The 19,651-nt window shown below is 31.4% G+C and overlaps 1 protein-coding gene across 1 annotated transcript in view; it reads left to right on the forward strand.

The window, feature by feature from the left end:
- Positions 1-19,651, forward strand: part of LOC142224265 (uncharacterized) — a 196,271-nt gene that overhangs the window by 90,935 nt on the left and 85,685 nt on the right. The window contains exon 2 of the mRNA XM_075294036.1: positions 16,647-16,690. The gene's annotated coding sequence lies outside the window, so the exon portion shown is untranslated. The remainder of the gene's footprint in view (positions 1-16,646; positions 16,691-19,651) is intronic.

Raw genomic sequence — 19,651 nt, forward strand, 5'->3', positions numbered from 1 at the left:
CACATTTCGATCTCAAATAGCTATTTTATTGTACCATAATATTATCCGTGTATACTTTACCGCCTAAAAGAATGCATGAAAAATGTTATACATTAAATAATCGAGGTTAAACTTCTGAATATTAAATTTCAACGATTTTCAACTAACTGTAGATAAAATTAATGTTAGACTAGTTAAGATTTATATTAAAAATGTTATTTCATTACGCCATATACGCTGATATAAATTCGTTTTATTATTGACTTTTTTTATTAAAAACTTTTTGTGCCACTTTTTTAAAATGAGTATGACACTTTTTATGAGTTGTGACACTTTTTGTGCCACTTTCCAGAAATTACCAACGGTAACATGGATTGTCGCGCACGAATTCATACCGCCAATCATTGGCTCATTCGCTTCTATTAATTCTGGTATTTACACCCCGATAATTTCTGACTGATAAATGGCAACTTAAGTAACAATAAATGTTTCCTACATACACACCAAATTACCCTGGTTAAGCTATCACCGTGAGAACCTGTAAAAATACCTCGTTCTAATTTCAATTTTATCCTAACCTCTATGGTCCCCATTTTAAATGGACGATGTCATTCAACTTTACCAACAAAAGTATTGGTTTGAAAAAGTGTCATTTAAAAGGCTTCCAAAAAACCGAGGTGCCTTACATATAACCCACATAAAACGATAATCAACAGACCTACTTCAGTATTTGCACCCAGAAAGATACTTCAAACAAAAACAAAAAACAAGCACCAGGGCGATATGCAAAATGTCAAAACGCCCATGAGGGAAATAGAGCAGTCACATAGACAAAGAACCAGACCACAACTATACTACTGTTTATCATCACCTACCTCCCAAGGAATGAGCAATACCTCCATCCATATATGTATGGATAAAATGTTACGGGTTAATGAATGACTTACAGAATTCAGAGGCGAATTCTATGTACCACCATGTTCCCACAGGCTTGTTCTTTTGAAAACTTTTGTAGGTTTTATTTGTATTTTGTTTTAGTTTTCTGCCCTTGCTCTTTTTTGTTTTGTATTTTTGCTAATTTGTATGCATTTTACGTTCTGATGGCAAATAGCAAAGGTAGTGGGCTTTTTTTAAGGAGACATAAAACAAATATATCACATTTGTCTGCAAGACCTGAAATTGGAGACTCGTCGAGAGAGTATGCAGTAGACACCACAAATGGACGAGACTTAAGAAAAATAAAACAGACATTTAGACAGACGAATGGATGGACGGACGGACGGAAAAAAGTAGATATTGACTAACAAATCAGCCAATATCAGACCGCTGGCAGGTAATATCTTATAAGACTTCCACCATCAACATCCCCATTCTATCTTAGTCTTTCTCTCACCACCCCACCCCACCCATAGACATAATGATAGTTGGCTCTCAGAATTGCGGGTATAAAACAAAACAGAAAGGGGCAGTGTAATGTAAAACGTAAACCCAAAGCGGAAGTTATTAGTCTTTTCTTTCGGGGGGAAAGACAGAAGGAGAAACAAAACAAAACATCACGCACCTCAACCCAGACGCCTTTACATCTTCATACGTACATACATATATGTCTTGTCATTGCATATAATATGCAAAAAAAAAACTAACATGAAGCCATAGTTCTTCACCATGTCAACTTATTTACTCAATGACAAAAATTAAAATCAAAAAGAAATCCGATTTTATTTTAAATTCACAGAAACAATTGGCTATAATGAAAACCCGCCATGAATGGAGTAAGTCTTCACAATGAAGCCCAGGATTGAAAAAAAAAGATAAAGGATAATACTTGCCGACCATATTACACATTAGCATATATCTGTTGGGGCAAAGTCCATAGAAGTGACTCAGAATGAGATATTTTTTATTAGTGAGTCGAAGTAATCACGGTTGCCACAGTTGGTAGAATTCTACCAAAAATGCTAAATTGGTTTGGTAGATTGGTAGAATAATTGAGTTTTGGTAGATTTTGCCAAATATTCCTCTCCAACTAAGATCTATTTCACAAATTTTCTATACAAAATAAAATTTTGACAAAAATTTCTATAGAAATAAATTTTAACAACAATTTCTATAGAAATAAAATTTTGACAAAATTTCCGATAGAAATGAAATTTTAACTAAATTTTCTATAGAAATAAAATTTTGATAAAAATTTCTGTAGAAATAAAATTTTGACAAAATTTCCAAGAGAAATGAAATTTTGACAAAATTTTCTATAGAAATAAAATATTGGCAAAAATTTCTATAGGAATAAACTTTTTACAAAATTTTCTATAGAAATAAAATTCTGGCAAAATTTTCTATGGAAATAAAATTTTGACAAAATTTTCTATAGAAATAAATTTTTGGCAACATTGTCTATAGAAATAAAATATTGGCATAATTTTCTATAGAACTAAATTTTTGACAAAATTTTCTATAGAAATAAAATTCTGGCAAAATTTTCTATAGACATAAAATTTCGACAAAATTTTCCGTAGAAGTAAAATTTTGACAAAATTTCCTATAGAAATAAAATTTTGAACAAAATTTTCTACAGACTAAACCGACCAATTTACTTATTCAACATCGAATCAAATCGACCAATAGAATATTAGTGAAAATCGACTATACGACATTTCATAGTAACCAAAATCGGCTAATCGAAATCACTCCATCAAAAAGTCGAAAGTGGCGACATGAAAAGTCGACTTTTCAATAATCACAAGATTCTAAAGTCAACTTTTTAAATTTTTTGAAAAAAATGACGAAAAAGTCGACATTCGACTTTTTAATATTTTGGAAAAATCGAAAAGTCAATTTCTTCAATTTTGAAAAAAATGGAAAACTCGACCTTTCTGTTTTGGAAATATCGAAACTCGACCTTTTCAACTTTTGGAATATTCGTCTTTTATAAAAAAAAACAGGTTAAGCAAACCTACTATAGAAATAAAATTTCTAACAAATTTTCCATAGAAATAAAATTTCTACAAAATTTTCCATCGAAAAAAAAATTGATTAAATTTCCAATAGAAATGAAATTTTGGTCATAAGTTTTTATACAAAAAAAAATTTGGCACAATTTTCTATAGAAATAAAATTTGGACAAAATTTTCTATAGAAATAAAATTTTGACAAAATTTTCTATAGAAATAAAATTTTGGCAAAATTGTATATAGAAATAAAATTTTGACAAAATTTTCTATAGAAACAAAATTTTAGCAAAATTGTATATAGAAATAAAATTTTGGCAAAATTTTCTACATAAATAAAATCTTAACAAAATTTTCTATAGAAATAAAATTTTGGCAAAATTTTCTACATGAATAAAATCTTAACAAAATTTTCTATAGAAATAAAATTTTGACAAAATTTTCTATAGAAATAAAATTTTGGCAAAATTTTCTATAGAAATAATTTTTTTTCCATTCGTTTTGTTTTGTTATTGTTGGTTTTTGTTCTTTAATCATTGTTGTTGTTTTTTTGATTTCAGCTTAAAACCATACATTGACTAAACTACAAGTGTAGCTTGACACAATTTACTATAGTAATAAAATTTTGGTAAAATTATCTAGAGAAATAAAATTTTGGCAAGATTTCCTACCGAAATAAAATTTTGGCAAAATTTTCTATAGAAATAAAATTTTAGCAAAATTTTCTATAGAAATAAAATTTCGACAAAATTTTCTGTAGAAATAAAATTTTGGAATAATTCGTCTTTAAAAAAAAAGGTTAAGCAAACCGACTATAGAAATGAAATTTCTAAAAAATTTTCTATAGAAATAAAATTTCTACAAAATTTTCCATAGAAAAAAAATTGATTAAATTTCCAATAGAAATTAAATTTTGGTCATAAGTTTTTATACAAAAAAAATTGGCACAATTTTCTATAGAAATAAAATTTCGACAAAATTTTCTATAGAAATAAAATTTTGACAAAATTTTCTATAGAAATAAAATTTTGGCAAAATTGTATATAGAAATAAAATTTTACAATTTTGGGATTATTTGTTTGGTTTGAGGTCATGGACTAATGAAAAATGCTGGTGTTAATGTTTTTCATTACTTTTTATTGAAATATTGCTGTTCTCGGATATTTCGATACACCATCGGTGATCATCTTCAGCGAGATATTATCTATAAATTGTAATAATTTAAAAATTTTACAATATTAACTTTAACAACGTTTTGAAACAAAAATATAACATTAATTGTATTTACATTTTACAAAGTAATAGACTTTCTCCTTACAATGCTCATGTCTAACTGATTTATTATATTAATTGCGTTTGCGATTTTGTATTAGATTTCTGTAAATCTGTGCACAGTGGTCTGTGTCGGCTTTGAAGTTCATGCGTTCCTCAGGGGGAGTATTTATTATATGTAGCATCTCCAATGTATATCTCCTCCTAGTATTCTCTTCCATCGTCAGTATTTCACCATTTTTGAAGTTTGGTATGTGTCCTGTGTTTTTGCAATGTGCTGCAAGGACCGTTTTTTGTTCGAAGGGCTTGTCTTTCATCTTTTGGTCGGATTTGTGGGCAGAAAGTCTTGTTTTTAATTGGGTTTTAGTGGTGCCAACATAAGCCGTCGGACATGGATTGTTTTCGTCCCCATCGCATTTTATTTTATATACTACATTTGATTTGTCTTCCATTTTTATCTTAGTCTTAGTTTTGCTGAAAAGGTCATATATCGTTTTGTTACATTTTTGGGCCATTTTGTAATTATCCTTGTTGTATAGTCCATGACCTCAAGCCAAACAAATAATCCCAAAATTGTAAAATTCCAAAGGTCAACTAACAAAACTAAACAGAAATAAAATTTTGACAAAATTTTCTATAGAAACAAAATTTTAGCAAAATTGTATATAGAAAAAAAATTTTTGGCAAAATGTTCTACATAAATAAAATCTTAACAAACTTTTCTATAGAAATAAAATTTTGGCCAAATTTTCTACATAAATAAAATCTTAACAAAATTTTCTATAGAAATAAAATTTTGACAAAATTTACTATAGTAAAAAAATTTTGGTAAAATTATCTAGAGAAATACAATTTTGGCAAAATTTTCTACCGAAATAAAATTTTGGCAAAATTTTCTACCGAAATAAAATGTTGACAAAATTTTCTATAGAAATAAAATTTCGACAAAATTTTCTGTAGAAATAAAATTTTGACAAAATTTTCTATAGAAATACAATTTTGACAAAATTTTCTATAGAAATACAATTTTGACAAAATTTTCTATAAAAAAAAATTGAAAAAAAATCTATAGACAAAATTTTTGCTTAAGTTTTTTTATACTAATCTTAGAAATTTGCTTCCCTCTGTTAAAATCGTTTGTATTTGTGGAGAGACAACTTGCCCTTCAGGTAATGGAAAACAACACCATATTTTTAGTGTAAATTCATTCTATTTTCAGAACCCGTTTGCGTTATGAAAATAAACCACAATATTTCAAATGGATATGAACCCTAATTTCCTTTTTGGTATCGAGCTTCGTTTTCAAATTGGCGTTTATTTTCGCTTTCTTGTTTTTAATTGGGTTTTAGTGGTGCCAACATAAGCCATCGGACATGGATTGTTTTCGTCCCCATTGCATTTTATTTTATATACTACATTTGATTTGTCTTCCATTTTTATCTTAGTCTTAGTTTTGCTGAAAAGGTCATATATCATTTTGTTACATTTTTGGGCCATTTTGTAATTATCCTTGTTGTATAGTCCATGACCTCAAGCCAAACAAATAATCCCAAAATTGTAAAATTCCAAAGGTCAACTAACAAAACTAAACAGAAATAACATTTTGACAAAATTTTCTATAGAAACAAAATTTTAGCAAAATTGTATATAGAAAAAAAATTTTTGGCAAAATGTTCTACATAAATAAAATCTTAACAAAATTTTCTATAGAAATAAAATTTTGGCAAAATGTTCTACCGAAATAAAATTTTGGCAAAATTTTCTACCGAAATAAAATTTTGACAAAATTTACTATAGTAAAAAAATTTTGGTAAAATTATCTAGAGAAATACAATTTTGGCAAAATTTTCTACCGAAATAAAATTTTGGCAAAATTTTCTACCGAAATAAAATTTTGACAAAATTTTCTATAGAAATAAAATTTTGACAAAATTTTCTGTAGAAATAAAATTTTGACAAAATTTTCTATAGAAATACAATTTTGACAAAATTTTCTATAGAAATACAATTTTGACAAAATTTTCTATAGAAAAAAAATTGAAAAAAAATCGATAGTCAAAATTTTTGCTTAAGTTTTTTTATACTAATCTTAGAAATTTGCTTCCCTCTGTTAAATTCGTTTGTATTTGTGGAGAGACAACTTGCCCTTCAGGTAATGGAAAACAACACCATATTTTTAGTGTTAATTCATTCTATTTTCAGAACCCGTTTGCATTATGAAAATAAACCACAATATTTCAAATGGATATGAACCCTAATATCCTTTTTGGTATCGAGCTTCGTTTTCAAATTGGCGTTTATTTTCGCTTTCTGGGAAATGAAACAGGGCTACAAATGTGGAGCGATATTTCATAATGAATATGTAACTGAAGAATGAAAATCGACCCCAAAATAAAACAAGTATATACGGCCGTAAGTTCGGCCAGGCCGAATCTTATGTACCCTCCACCATGGATTGCGTAGGAACTTCTACTAAAGGCTGTCATCCACAATCGAATTACTTGGGTTGCGATAACACTTGCCGATGGCAAGGTATCGTAAAACTTTTTAACACTGTCTTCTAAATTGTAAGTTAGTCCATAAGGGCCGATTAAATACGTATATAATTCAGTTTGACAAAATTTTCAATAGAAATAAAATTTTGACAAAATTTTCTATAGAAATAAAAACTTGACAAAATTTTCTATAGAAATAAAATGTTGACAAAATTTTCTATGGAAATAAAATGTTGACAAAATTGTCTATAGAACTAAAATGTTGACAAAATTTTCTACAGAAATAATTTTTTTACAAAATTTTCTATAGAAATAAAATTTTGACAAAATTTTCTATGGAAATAAAATGTTGACAAACATTGCTATAGAAATAAACTTTTTACAAAACTTTCTATAGAAATGAAATTTTGACAAAACTTTCTATAGTAATAAAATTTTACAAATTTTACATGGCTGTTAGAGGCCATATACTAACGAAACGTACCAAATTTCAACCGCATCGGATGACTGTTGCTCCTCCAAGAGGCTCTGGAGGTCAAATCTGGGGATCGGTTTATATGGGAGCTATATATAATTATGGACCGATATGGACCAATTTTTGCATGGTTGTTAGAGACCATATACTAACACCACGTACTAAATTTCAATTGGATCGGATGAATTTTGCTCGTCCAAGAGGCTCCAGAGTTCAAATCTGGGGATCGGTTTATATGGGAGCTATATATAATTATGGACCGATATGGACCAATTTTTGCATGCTTGTTAGAGACCGTATACTAACATCAGGTACCCAATTTCAAACGGATCGGATGAATTTTGCCCCTCCAAGAGGCTCCGGAGGTCAAATCTGGGGATCGGTTTATATGGGAGCTATATATATTTATGGACCGATATGGACCAATTTTTGCATGGTTGTTAGAGACCGTATACTAACATCAGGTACCAAATTTCAACCGGATCGGATGAATTTTGCCCCTCCAAGAGGCTCCGGAGGTCAAATCTGGGGATCGGTTTATATGGGAGCTATATATAATTATGGACCGATATGGACCAATTTTTGCATGGTTGTTAGAGACCGTATACTTAGACCACGTACCAAATTTCAACCGGATCGGATGAATTTTGCTGCTCCGGAAGGCTCCGCAAGCCAAATTTGGGGATCGGTTTATATGGGGGCTATACGTAAACGTGGGCCGATATGGCCCATTTTCAATACCATCCGACCTACATCAATAAAAACTACTTGTGCCAAGTTTCAAGTCGATAGCTAGTTTCGTTCGGAAGTTAGCGTGATTTCCACAGACGGACGGACAGCCGGACAGACGGACAGACGGACGGACGGACGGACATGCTTAGATCGACTCAGAATTTCACCACGACCCAGAATATATATACTTTATGGGGTCTTAGAGCAATATTTCGATGTGTTACAAACGGAATGACAAAGTTAATATACCCCCATCCTATGGTGGAGGGTATAATTAGGGCTCATTTTCACTTTTTTATTTAAAAGAAATGAACTCTTACTGCTGAAAAAGTTAAATAAATGTTCCTGAATACGATTCTTTGTCCATAGGAGAAAGGCTTATGTTCGCACTTCATATAAGTTTTGGGGCTAATTTTTATGGGGTTTATAGTCGTAGCATCTTCAGTAACATATTGTAGTCAGTAACATTTTGTGCTTATTTGGGCACGTATTCATTATGCAGGGTCCTTTTTTATTTGGGTTTTGGGTCTCATAATTTAACATTATTTTTGTGGTATAATAAAATATTGCTCCAAACCGATTATTATGTCCGCCAACAAATATCATCTCTCATTAAGGAATGCATGAGCTCATCTGCCAACATTTGCTATGGATGTTTTTACACAGTAAAACCCTAACCCTATTACATATTAATTGGTAGAGAAAATAAACTCTCAGAGCAAAAGAACTTGCAATCGAAAACATTATCCAAATATGTCAGCAGTTAAGATCGATAACTTAGCTGTCAAAATAAAAATGGAACAAGACCTAATTTTCAAAGCACTTTGTATATCACAGGTGGAGTAGCATGCATGCCATGGTCCATTAATTAGAAAGGGTATATGTTTCATAAGATCTTCTATTAGGTCAAGTCACGCTATCTTCAAAACAAAGAAAACATACTCGTAATGACAAAGACAAGATCGCGTGATATGTCATCTATGAGGTGATATGATTATTCGTGAGTGTCACAACATTTTACACCTTATCGGAATGGTAATTCATGAATTTGAATGCAGTAGCTAAATTGAACCTAAATTATTTTAGCACAGATGCGTGTTATAAAGACCCCAAAAAGTGGATGAGCACAAGGCTATAAAAAATTTAATTTTTTTCCAAATGTTAGACTTTGGAAAAAGAGTTAAATTTGACTTTTGCAAAGTTTAAAAACTCATTTTTTTTTAATTTTAAAATGTTGGAAAATTTCAAATTTTGAAAAAATCGAAATCCTTCCCTAGCATAGGTATATTTTTTTCAATCTTCAATATTTCCTATAAATAAATAACGAAGGTTTTCTGATATTCCATGTCCTTTACTCTACGAAAATATGATTTCCTTTAATCTCTTCAACTAGTTGAACTAGACATTTGATTTTATTTATTTAGATTCCAGCTAACATTCTATAGCACCTAGGAGTCCACAAGTCGAAAATCAACTTTGCAACTAATCTACTCTTTGTCAACAAAAGAAGAAAAGCGAAGTCTACCGACTAATTCAACATCGAATCAAATCGACCAATAGAATTTTGATGTTAGTCAAAATCGACTATTCGACATTTCATAGTGACCAAAATCGACTACTCGAAATCTCTTCACCAAAAAGTCGAAAGTGGCGACATTAAAAGTCGACTTTTAAATAATCACAGGAGCCACCGTGGTGCAATGGTTAGCATGCCCGCATTGCATACACAGGGTCGTGGGTTCGATTCCTGCTTCGACCGAACACCAAAAAGTTTTTCAGCTGTGGATTATCCCACCTCAGTAATGCTGGTCACATTTCTGAGGGTTTCAAAGCTTCTCTAAGTGGTTTCACCGTTCCACATTGAGCTTAACATGAAATCGGGCAGCTCTCAGTGATGAGAGAGAAGTTCGCCAATGTGGTATCACAATGGACTGAATAGTCTAAGTGAGCCTGATACATCGGGCTGCCACCTAACCTAACCTAAATAACCACAAGATTCTAAAGTCCACTTTTTTAAATTTTTTTAAAAAATCGACCATTCCAAATGACGAAAAAGTCGAAATTCGACTTTTTAATATTTTGGAAAAATCGAGAAGTAATTTTTTTTTCAATTTTGGAAAAAAGGAAAAGTCGTCTTTTTCTATTTTGGAAATATCGAAAGTCGACTTTTACAAAAACAATAAACAGGTAGACTTTTTGATTCTCCTTACAAACCTTAATACAAAATTCGAAATTAATTTTTCGAATAATCGACTATTTTTATAGTGCGACACTTTTTGTTCTTGATCGCTTAACTAATTTTACGATAATCAATAACATGACAAGTGATATAATCCAGGCCATACGCTACCGATAACCTAGCATACAAAACTGAATCCAGCTGATCCAAAAATAGGTTCTATAAATAAACAAATAAGTCTTTGGTCGAAATGCGATATTTTAATTAATCGACTTTCGACCCAAAAATCTTTTAATTCAATTTGTGATTTTTAGCAAACCGACTAAGCGAAAATTTATATTAGCCAAAATTAACTTTGACTAGTGATCAAAAACAAATAATCCACTTTAATGAAATATAATCGAAAAGTCTCAAAAGGATCGGGTGTAGAACTTTACCAAAAAGTTGAAAATCTCGACATCAAAAATCGATTTTTCAATAATTGCAAAAGTCGAAATTCGACATTTTTGTTAATTTCAAAGAGTCGAAAAATAAACCTTTCCAAATTTGCAAAGCGAAAAATTCACGTTTGTAAAATTAAAAATTTATAAAAGTCGATTTATTTCTAAATTTAGCAAAAATCGAAAAACTGACTTTTTCCAAATTTTGGAAATAACGAAAAGGCGACTTTTTGATTCTCATGACAAATGCAAATAATCAAATTTTTGTTTTATTTTTTATAATCTGTGATGAATATCGTCTAATCGAATATTTATGTAAGCCAAAATCGATTTTGAATAGTGATCATAATCGACTTTTACTGCAATTATGAAAAAGTCAAAAAGAGAACGGAGTGTAGAACTTTTATGCTGAACATTAACGAAAAAGTCAATAATAGCAGAAGTTGGAAGTCGACTTTTTTAAACAGTCAAAAAAATCGATTCTTCCAATTTTGGAAAAGGTCGGAAAATCAAAAATGTCACCTTTGTAAAAGTCAATGAATTGAAAATCAACCTTTTAAATGTTCGAAAAATTCGAAAAGTTGACTTTTCAAAATTTTGGAAAAATCGAAAAAGTTGAATTTTTTTAAATTTTTGAAAAAAAAAACAATAAGTCGACTTTTTGATTATCATTACAATTCCTAATGCAAAAGTCGAAAAATAATTTTTCGAATAATCGAAAATTCCGGACTTTATATTTTCTATCGATTATCTAGTATAATCTATAGCATTGATATAATCGATATAATCGAAAGCATTAGCTATCGATAACCTACACAGAAAAAATATCAACTTTATCAAAAAGTTGAAAGTCTCGACATCAAAAATCGTTTTTTTTAATAATTGCAAACGTCGAAAGTCGACATTTTTGTTAATTTCAAAGAGTCGAAAAATAAATCTTTCCAAATTTGGAAAGCGAAAAATTCACGTTTGTAAAATTAAAAATTTATAAAAGTCGATTTATTTCTAAATTTAGCAAAAATCGAAAAACCGACTTTTTCCAAATTTTGGAAATATCGAAAAATCGACTTTTTGATTCTCATGACAGAATTGAATTTTTGTTTTATTTTTTATAGTCCGTGATGAATATCGACTAATCAAATATTTATGTAAGCCAAAATCGACTTGGATTAGTGATCATAATCGACTTTAACTGCAATTATTAAAATGTCAAAAAGAGAACGGAGTGTACAACTTTTTATGCTGAACATTAACGAACAAGTCAATAATATCAGAAGTTGACTTTCTTAAACAGTCAAAAAAATCGATTCTTCCAAAAAGGAAAGGAAAGGGTCGGAAAATCAAAAATGTCACCTTTATAAAAGTCAATGATTTGAAAATCAACCTTTTAAATTTTCGAAAAATTCGAAAAGTTGACCTTTCCAAATTTTGGAAAAATCGAAAAGTTGCATTTTTTTTAAATTAAAAAAAAAAAAACAAAAAGTCGACTTTTTGATTGTCATTACAATTCCTAATGCAAAAGTCGAAGTTCGAAATTATTTTTCGAATAATCGGAAATTCCCGACTTCTTATTTTCTATCGATTATCTAGTATAATCTATAGCATTGATATAATCGATATAATCGAAAGCATAAGCTATCGATAACCTACACAGAAAAAATATCTCTTTTCTTCAATCATGAAAGTAATTGAACCAATTAATTTTTAATTGAAATTTCTTCAATCACAAAAATTGTAATATCAATCACAAAAGACAATTAAAAAATTAATTGTTCCAATTAAAACATTAATTGATACCATTAATTGTTGTGATTGATTTTTATTTCAATTAAACAATTTGTTGATCCTATGAAATTTTTAGCTGAATATATTTTAAAATTCAATTAAAATTTTAATTCGAAAACATAAGCTATCGATAACCTACACAGAAAAAATATCTTTTGTCTTCACTCGTGAAATTAATTAAAAATTATAGTATCAATAAAAAAAACACAATTAACAAATTAATTGTCACAATTAAAACATTAATTGATACAATTAATGTTTATGATGGATTTTTAATTTAATTTAATTAACAAATTAATTGTCACAATTAAAACATTAATTAATACACTTAATTTTTATACCCTCCACCATAGGATGGGGGTATATTAACTTTGTCATTCCGTTTGTAACACATCGAAATATTGCTCTAAGACCCCATAAAGTATATATATTCTGGGTCGTGGTGAAATTCTGAGTCGATCTAAGCATGTCCGTCCGTCCGTCCGTCTGTCCGTCTGTCCGTCCGTCTGTGGAAATCACGCTAACTTCCGAACGAAACTAGCTATCGACTTGAAACTTGGCACAAGTAGTTGTTATTGATGTAGGTCGGATGGTATTGAAAATGGGCCATATCGGCCCACGTTTACGTATAGCCCCCATATAAACCGATCCCCAAATTTGGCTTGCGGAGCCTTCCGGAGCAGCAAAATTCATCCGATCCGGTTGAAATTTGGTACGTGGTCTAAGTATACGGTCTCTAACAACCATGCAAAAATTGGTCCATATCGGTCCATAATTATATATAGCCCCCATATAAACCGATCCCCAGATTTGACCTCCGGAGCCTCTTGGAGGGGCAAAATTCATCCGATCCGTTTGAAATTGGGTACCTGATGTTAGTATACGGTCTCTAACAAGCATGCAAAAATTGGTCCATATCGGTCCTTAAATATATATAGCTCCCATATAAACCGATCCCCAGATTTGAACTCTGGAGCCTCTTGGATGAGCAAAATTCATCCGATCCAATTGAAATTTAGTACGTGGTGTTAGTATATGGTCTCTAACAACCATGCAAAAATTGGTCCATATCGGTCCATAATTATATATAGCTCCCATATAAACCGATCCCCAGATTTGACCTCCGGAGCCTCTTGGAGGGGCAAAATTCATCCGATCCGTTTGACATTGGGTACCTGATGTTAGTATACGGTCTCTAACCAGCATGCAAAAATTGGTCCATATCGGTCCATAATTATATATAGCTCCCATATAAACCGATCCCCAGATTTGTCCGGAGCCTCTTGGAGGAGCAAAAGTCATCCGATGCGGTTGAAATTTGGTACATTTCGTTAGTATATGGCCTCTAACAGCCATGTAAAAATTGTCAAATTTTATTACTATAGAAAGTTTTGTCAAAATTTCATTTCTATAGAAAGTTTTGTAAAAAGTTTATTTCTATAACAATGTTTGCCAACATTTTATTTCCATAGAAAATTTTGTAAAAATTTTATTTCTATAGAAAATTTTGTAAAAAATTTATTTCTGTAGAAAATTTTGTCCACATTTTATTTCTATAGAACATTTTGTCAACATTTTATTTCTATAGAAAATTTTGTCAACATTTTATTTCTATAGAAAATTTTGTCAAAATTTTATTGCTATAGAAAATTTTGTCAACATTTTACTTCCATAGAAAATTTTGTCAACATTTTATTTCTATAGAAAATTTTGTCAAGTTTTTATTTCTATAGAAAATTTTGTCAAAATTTTATTTCTATAGAAAATTTTGTCAAACTGAATTATATACGTATTTAATCGGCCTTTTTATACCCTCCATCATAGGATGGGGGTATATTAACTTTGTCATTCCGTTTGTAACACATCGAAATATTGCTCTAAGACCCCATAAAGTATATATATTCTGGGTCGTGGTGAAATTCTGAGTCGATCTAAGCATGTCCGTCCGTCCGTCCGTCCGTCTGTTGAAATCACTCTAACTTCCGAACGAAACAAACTATCGACTTGAAACTTGGCACAAGTAGTTGTTATCGATGTAGGTCGGATGGTATTGAAAATGGGCCATATCGGTCCACTTTTACGTATAGCCCCCATATAAAGGGACCCTCAGATTTGGCTTGTGGAGCCATTAACAGAAGCATATTTCATCCGATCCGGCTGAAATTTGGTACATGGTGTTGGTATATGGTCTCTAACAACCATGCAAAAATTGGTCCACATCGGTCCATAATTATATATAGCCCCCATATAAACCGATCCCCAGATTTGGCTTGCGGAGCCTAAAAGAGAAGCAAATTTCATCCGATCCGGCTGAAATTTGGTATATGGTGTTGGTATATGGTTTCTAACAACCATGCAAAAATTGGTCCACATCGGTCCATAATTATATATAGCCCCCATATAAACCGATCCCCAGATTTGGCTTGCGGAGCCTCAAAGAGAAGAAAATTTCATCCGATCCGGCTGAAATTTGGTACATGATATTGGTATATGGTCTCTAACAACCATGCAAAAATTGGTCCATATCGGTCCTTAATTATATATAGCCCCCATATAAACCGATCCCCAGATTTGGCTTGTGGAGCCTCTAAGAGAAGCATATTTTATCCGATCCGGCTGAAATTTGGTACATGGTGTTGGTATATGGTCTCTAACAATCATGCAAGAATTGGTCCACATCGGTCCATAATTATATATAACCCCCATATAAACCGATCCCAGATTTGGCTTGCGGAGCCTCAAAGAGAAGCAAATTTCATCCGATCCGGCTGAAATTTGGTACATGATGTTGGTATATGGTCTCTAACATCCACGCAAAAATTGGTCCACATCGCTTCATAATTATATATAGCCCCCATATAAACCGATCCCCAGATTTGGCTTGCGAAGTCTCCAAGAGAAGCAAATTTAATCCAAGCCGGTTGTAATTTGGAACATGGTGTTAGTATATGATCTTTAACAACCGTGCTAGAATTGGTCCATATCGGTCCATAATTATATATAGCCCCCATATAAAAGGTTCTCCAGATTTGACCTCCGGAGCCTCTTGGAGGAGCAAAATTCATCCGATCCGGTTCAAATTAGGAACGTGGTGTTAGTATATGGTCGCTAACAACCATACCAAAATTGGTCCAATCACACAAAAATTGGTCCATATCGGTTCATAATCATGGTTGCCACTAGAGCCAAAAATAATCTACCAAAATTTTATTTCTATAGAAAATTTTGTCAAAATGTTATTTCTATAGAAAATTTTGTCAAAATTTTATTTCTAGAAAAAATTTTGTTAAAATTTTATTCGATTCATAATAAAAATTTCATCATTTTCAAAATTTTATTTCTATAGAAAATTTTTTCAAAATTTTATTTCTATAGAAAATTTTGTTCAAATTTTATTCGGTTCATAATCATGGTTGCCAGTCGAGCCACAAATAATCTACCAAGATTTTATTTCTATAGAAAATTTTGTCAAAAGTTTATTTCTATAGAAAATTTTGTTAAAATTTTATTTCTGTAGAAATTTTCTTTCTATAGAATATTTTGTCAAAATTTTTATTTCTATAGAAAATTTTGTGAAAATTTTATTTCTATAGAAAATTTTGTTAAAATTTTATTTCTGTAGAGAATTTTGTCAAAATTTTATGTCTACTTTGTCAAACTGAATTATATACGTATTGGATCGATCTTTTTTGATTTAATATATACCACGTATGGACTTACATACAATTTAGAAGATGGTATTAGGAGGTTTTAAGATACCTTGCCATCGGCAAGCGTTACCGCAACTTAAGTAATTCGATTGTGGATGGCAGTGTTTAGAAGAAGTTTCTACGCAATCCATGATGGAGGGAACATAAGCTTCGGCCTGGCCGATCTTACGGCCGTATATACTTGTTTTTGTTTAATATATACCCCTTATGGACTAACTTACAATTTAGAAGACAGTGTTAAAAAGTTTTACGATACCTTGCCATCGGCAAGTGTTATCGCAACCCAAGTAATTCGATTGTGGATGACAGCCTTTAGTAGAAGTTCCTACGCAATCCATGGTGGAGGGTACATAAGATTCGGCCTGGCCGAACTTACGGCCGTATATACTTGTTGTGATTGATTTTTATTGCACTTAAACAATTTGTTGATCCTACGAAATTTTTAGTTGAATATATTTTAAAATTCAATTAAAATTTTAATTGGAAAAAATTTTATGATATTACTTTCTGTGTAGCATACAAAACTGATTCCATTTATATTTATAATAAAACAAATAAATCTTTATTTTTATTTATTTTAATTTCTTCGAGTGGCTTAATAGTTTTCTTTTTTTTTTTTTCTTTACAGGCCGAGTAAAACTTTTCGAGGCGGAAAAGATTTAACAAGAAAAGGTAAATTTCAGTTCTTAAAAATTTTTTCTAAAGAAAACAAGAATCTTGTTTATGGACAGCAACAAAAATAAATGCTAAGTGCACCAAAAAGCCAAAGCTTATGTTAAAAGAAAGACATTTTCATTAAAAGGGGGTCCGTATCACTGCCGCCAATGGTTCTCAATGTTGATTTTAGGTCTGTTTGTGCGGATGATATTTAACTCTTGGCCCATTGGTTGATTTGGTCATCATCATCTGATCATTGCCGCCTGTCATTATGGCACTGATGATGAGGTTCAGTTTGCTTGTAGTTTTCAAAGATCCGACACTTTTTCCTCTGTGCAATGTTGTTGACTTTTAATTACATGTTTGGGATTTTTTAGTTTCTTTCTGAGGAGTCTTGTTTTTTTCGGTTTAATGGATTTTTCTTGGAGTTGGAGGTTTATGACAATTCTTCTTTGTCGATCATGGGCCAGTACATCTGCCTTTGATGGACTTTTCACCTTGTCAAGTATTTAGTAGATGCAACATCTTCTGCTAACTATCCTTGTGTGTGTATGACGTTTAATGACACTATACAACCGGCATAAGAATAAATTGCCGCCTTATACCGCCTAGAAATTTTTTCACTCTCAGATGATTTTTTTTCGTTTGAATCGCATTGTCGTTACTACCTCGTTCTCTTAACCCATTCTCGGTGTGTCAAACCAGCTCATAAACTTTCTAAATAAATATTTATTAAAACACCATGGTTGGGTAAGATTGAAATAAACAAGACCCCAAGACAATGTATGAGAGCATTGGAACAAAAAAAAAGCACAATAAGAAATAGAAATAAACAATGATATTGAAGAAAAGAAAATACAGAAAAAAAAAAACTTAACCGAAACGAAACATCAACAGCCGCATGCATAAATGAATTTCAAATGTGAGAGAATTTTCTAAATAATGGTGAAATTAGAAGATAAAAGTGCATTGATATAAATAAAATTAGCAGTGGTTACGAGAAAGCAGGATTTGAAAAATTTATTCAGTTTTTTATCTTATCGTTGTTAACGAATAAAATCGAAAAAAAACAAACTCAGGAGATAAGAAAGTCGAAAATTTATTTATTTAAATCCAAGGAGAAGATAATCAACACCATGAGTACTCTAAATTAGATAAATTGTCTTTCGTTTTTAGCCGCGGCTTAACACATCCTATGGAGAATTTTACTCCTTTTGAAGAATGACATTTTTGGTGCCCAACATCGGGCAACCCAACATTCGTCCATCTGGCTGCCCGATGACTTTGTGTATCCGTTTACGTTTAGTTTTTAATTTGATGTCGTTTTTTTTTGACGATATTTTTGTTGACATTTTTGGCGCCCAACGTGGGGCAGACATGAGAGACCACTGATATCTGATAGCATTGTCGTTTTGTATACTTTTCGTTTATTTTTGAATTTGACTTAGTTTGTCAGTCACTTTTTTTAGGGCAGTCCTGAGTGACGTCTGAAGCTCGATGATATTGTCTTTGTGTACTCGTTTGCGTTTAGTTTTTAATTTGACTTTGTTTTTTCTGACTTCCTTTTGTTTTAAAGTGGCGCCCAACGTGGGGCAACCATAAGAGACACTTAAATTTGATGACATTGTCTTTGTGTATCCCTTTTCGTATATTTATGAATTTAAATTAGTTTCTCAGCCGCGATTTTTGTATGTCTTGACATTTTTGACACCCAACATGGGGCAGACATGAGACACCGCTGATGTCTGATAGCATTTTCGTTTAGTATATTTTTCATTTATTTTTGAATTTGACTTAGTTTATTCGAATTTCATTCAGTTTCTCATCCCCTTATATTTTAAATGTGTACTCTACAAATTTAAGATATGTTGACTTTCGTTTGTAGCTGCGGCTTAACACGCACGTATGGAGAATCCTTCTTCTTTCGATGGTTGACATTTTGGCCCCAACATTGAACAATCATGAGGGACAACTGAAGTTCGAAGGCGTTGTCTTTGCGTATCCTTTCGCGAAAGTTCGTTTTTCTGTCGCTACCGTTTTTTTTTTAACCATCTAATGCCCAAGCCCGCCTTTAAGCGGTTTTGATTTAATAAGGAAGCTTTTGGTAAAATACACATTAAGACAACAAAAATGAGCAAAATAAAAAGAAAACTTATTTTAAACTATTCAAGAGGCTTTGCAGCATATGCTGAATTTTACCGTATAAATTTTTCTTGCTTAGTTATCTTGCTTCTGTGTCGTTAACATTGAAAATTGAATCAGCTGGCAAAAAAATTGGGGCATTAGAGGGTTAATGGGTTAATATCTTTGGAGCCCAACAGTGGATAGCTGGAGTCCAGCGAGACAACTGAAATTCTATATTATTAATTCTATATTTGGCGCCCAACGTGGGGGAGCTATAAGTGGTCACTGAAGTTTGATCGCATTTTCGTTTTGTACAGTTTTGAATTTAATTTTGTTTCTCAGCCCTAATTATTTTGATGAGTTGACATTTTTGGCACCCAACTTGGGGCAACAATGAGGGACCTTTGAAGTTCGATGATATTGTCATATTGACGTTTTCTATCTGGTTTACAACCAAATCAAAACCCAAACCTGGGTACCAAGTTGAGTTGAAAAACTGCTTACCAAGATCCAAAGATTTTGACCTTCCCTTAAGGATTTTGGTATTGATTCCGAGCCAAAGATACGACTTCTTTAAAATAAAGACATTTTTACGGACCTCCCTGGCTTTAAATCTAGGATCAATAAAATTAAAATTGGATACAGATCTCATTCATCGAGTTTTTATTTTCTTTTTGCGATATATTAATAAAGGTATTTATGTACAAACAAATTCCAATTTCAAAATCCAAATTATGCCAGGTACTTCAAAGTAAAAACAGTTTTCTTAATGCTAATAAAAACTTTAAACCAAAGATGCAAATCCTTAAAATAAGTCTTAGCTTATATTTGAAGCGTTTTTATCTTAAATTT

This window comes from Haematobia irritans, chromosome 2 (assembly GCF_050003625.1).
Source record: "Haematobia irritans isolate KBUSLIRL chromosome 2, ASM5000362v1, whole genome shotgun sequence".
In the NCBI taxonomy this organism is placed as follows: domain Eukaryota; kingdom Metazoa; phylum Arthropoda; class Insecta; order Diptera; family Muscidae; genus Haematobia; species Haematobia irritans.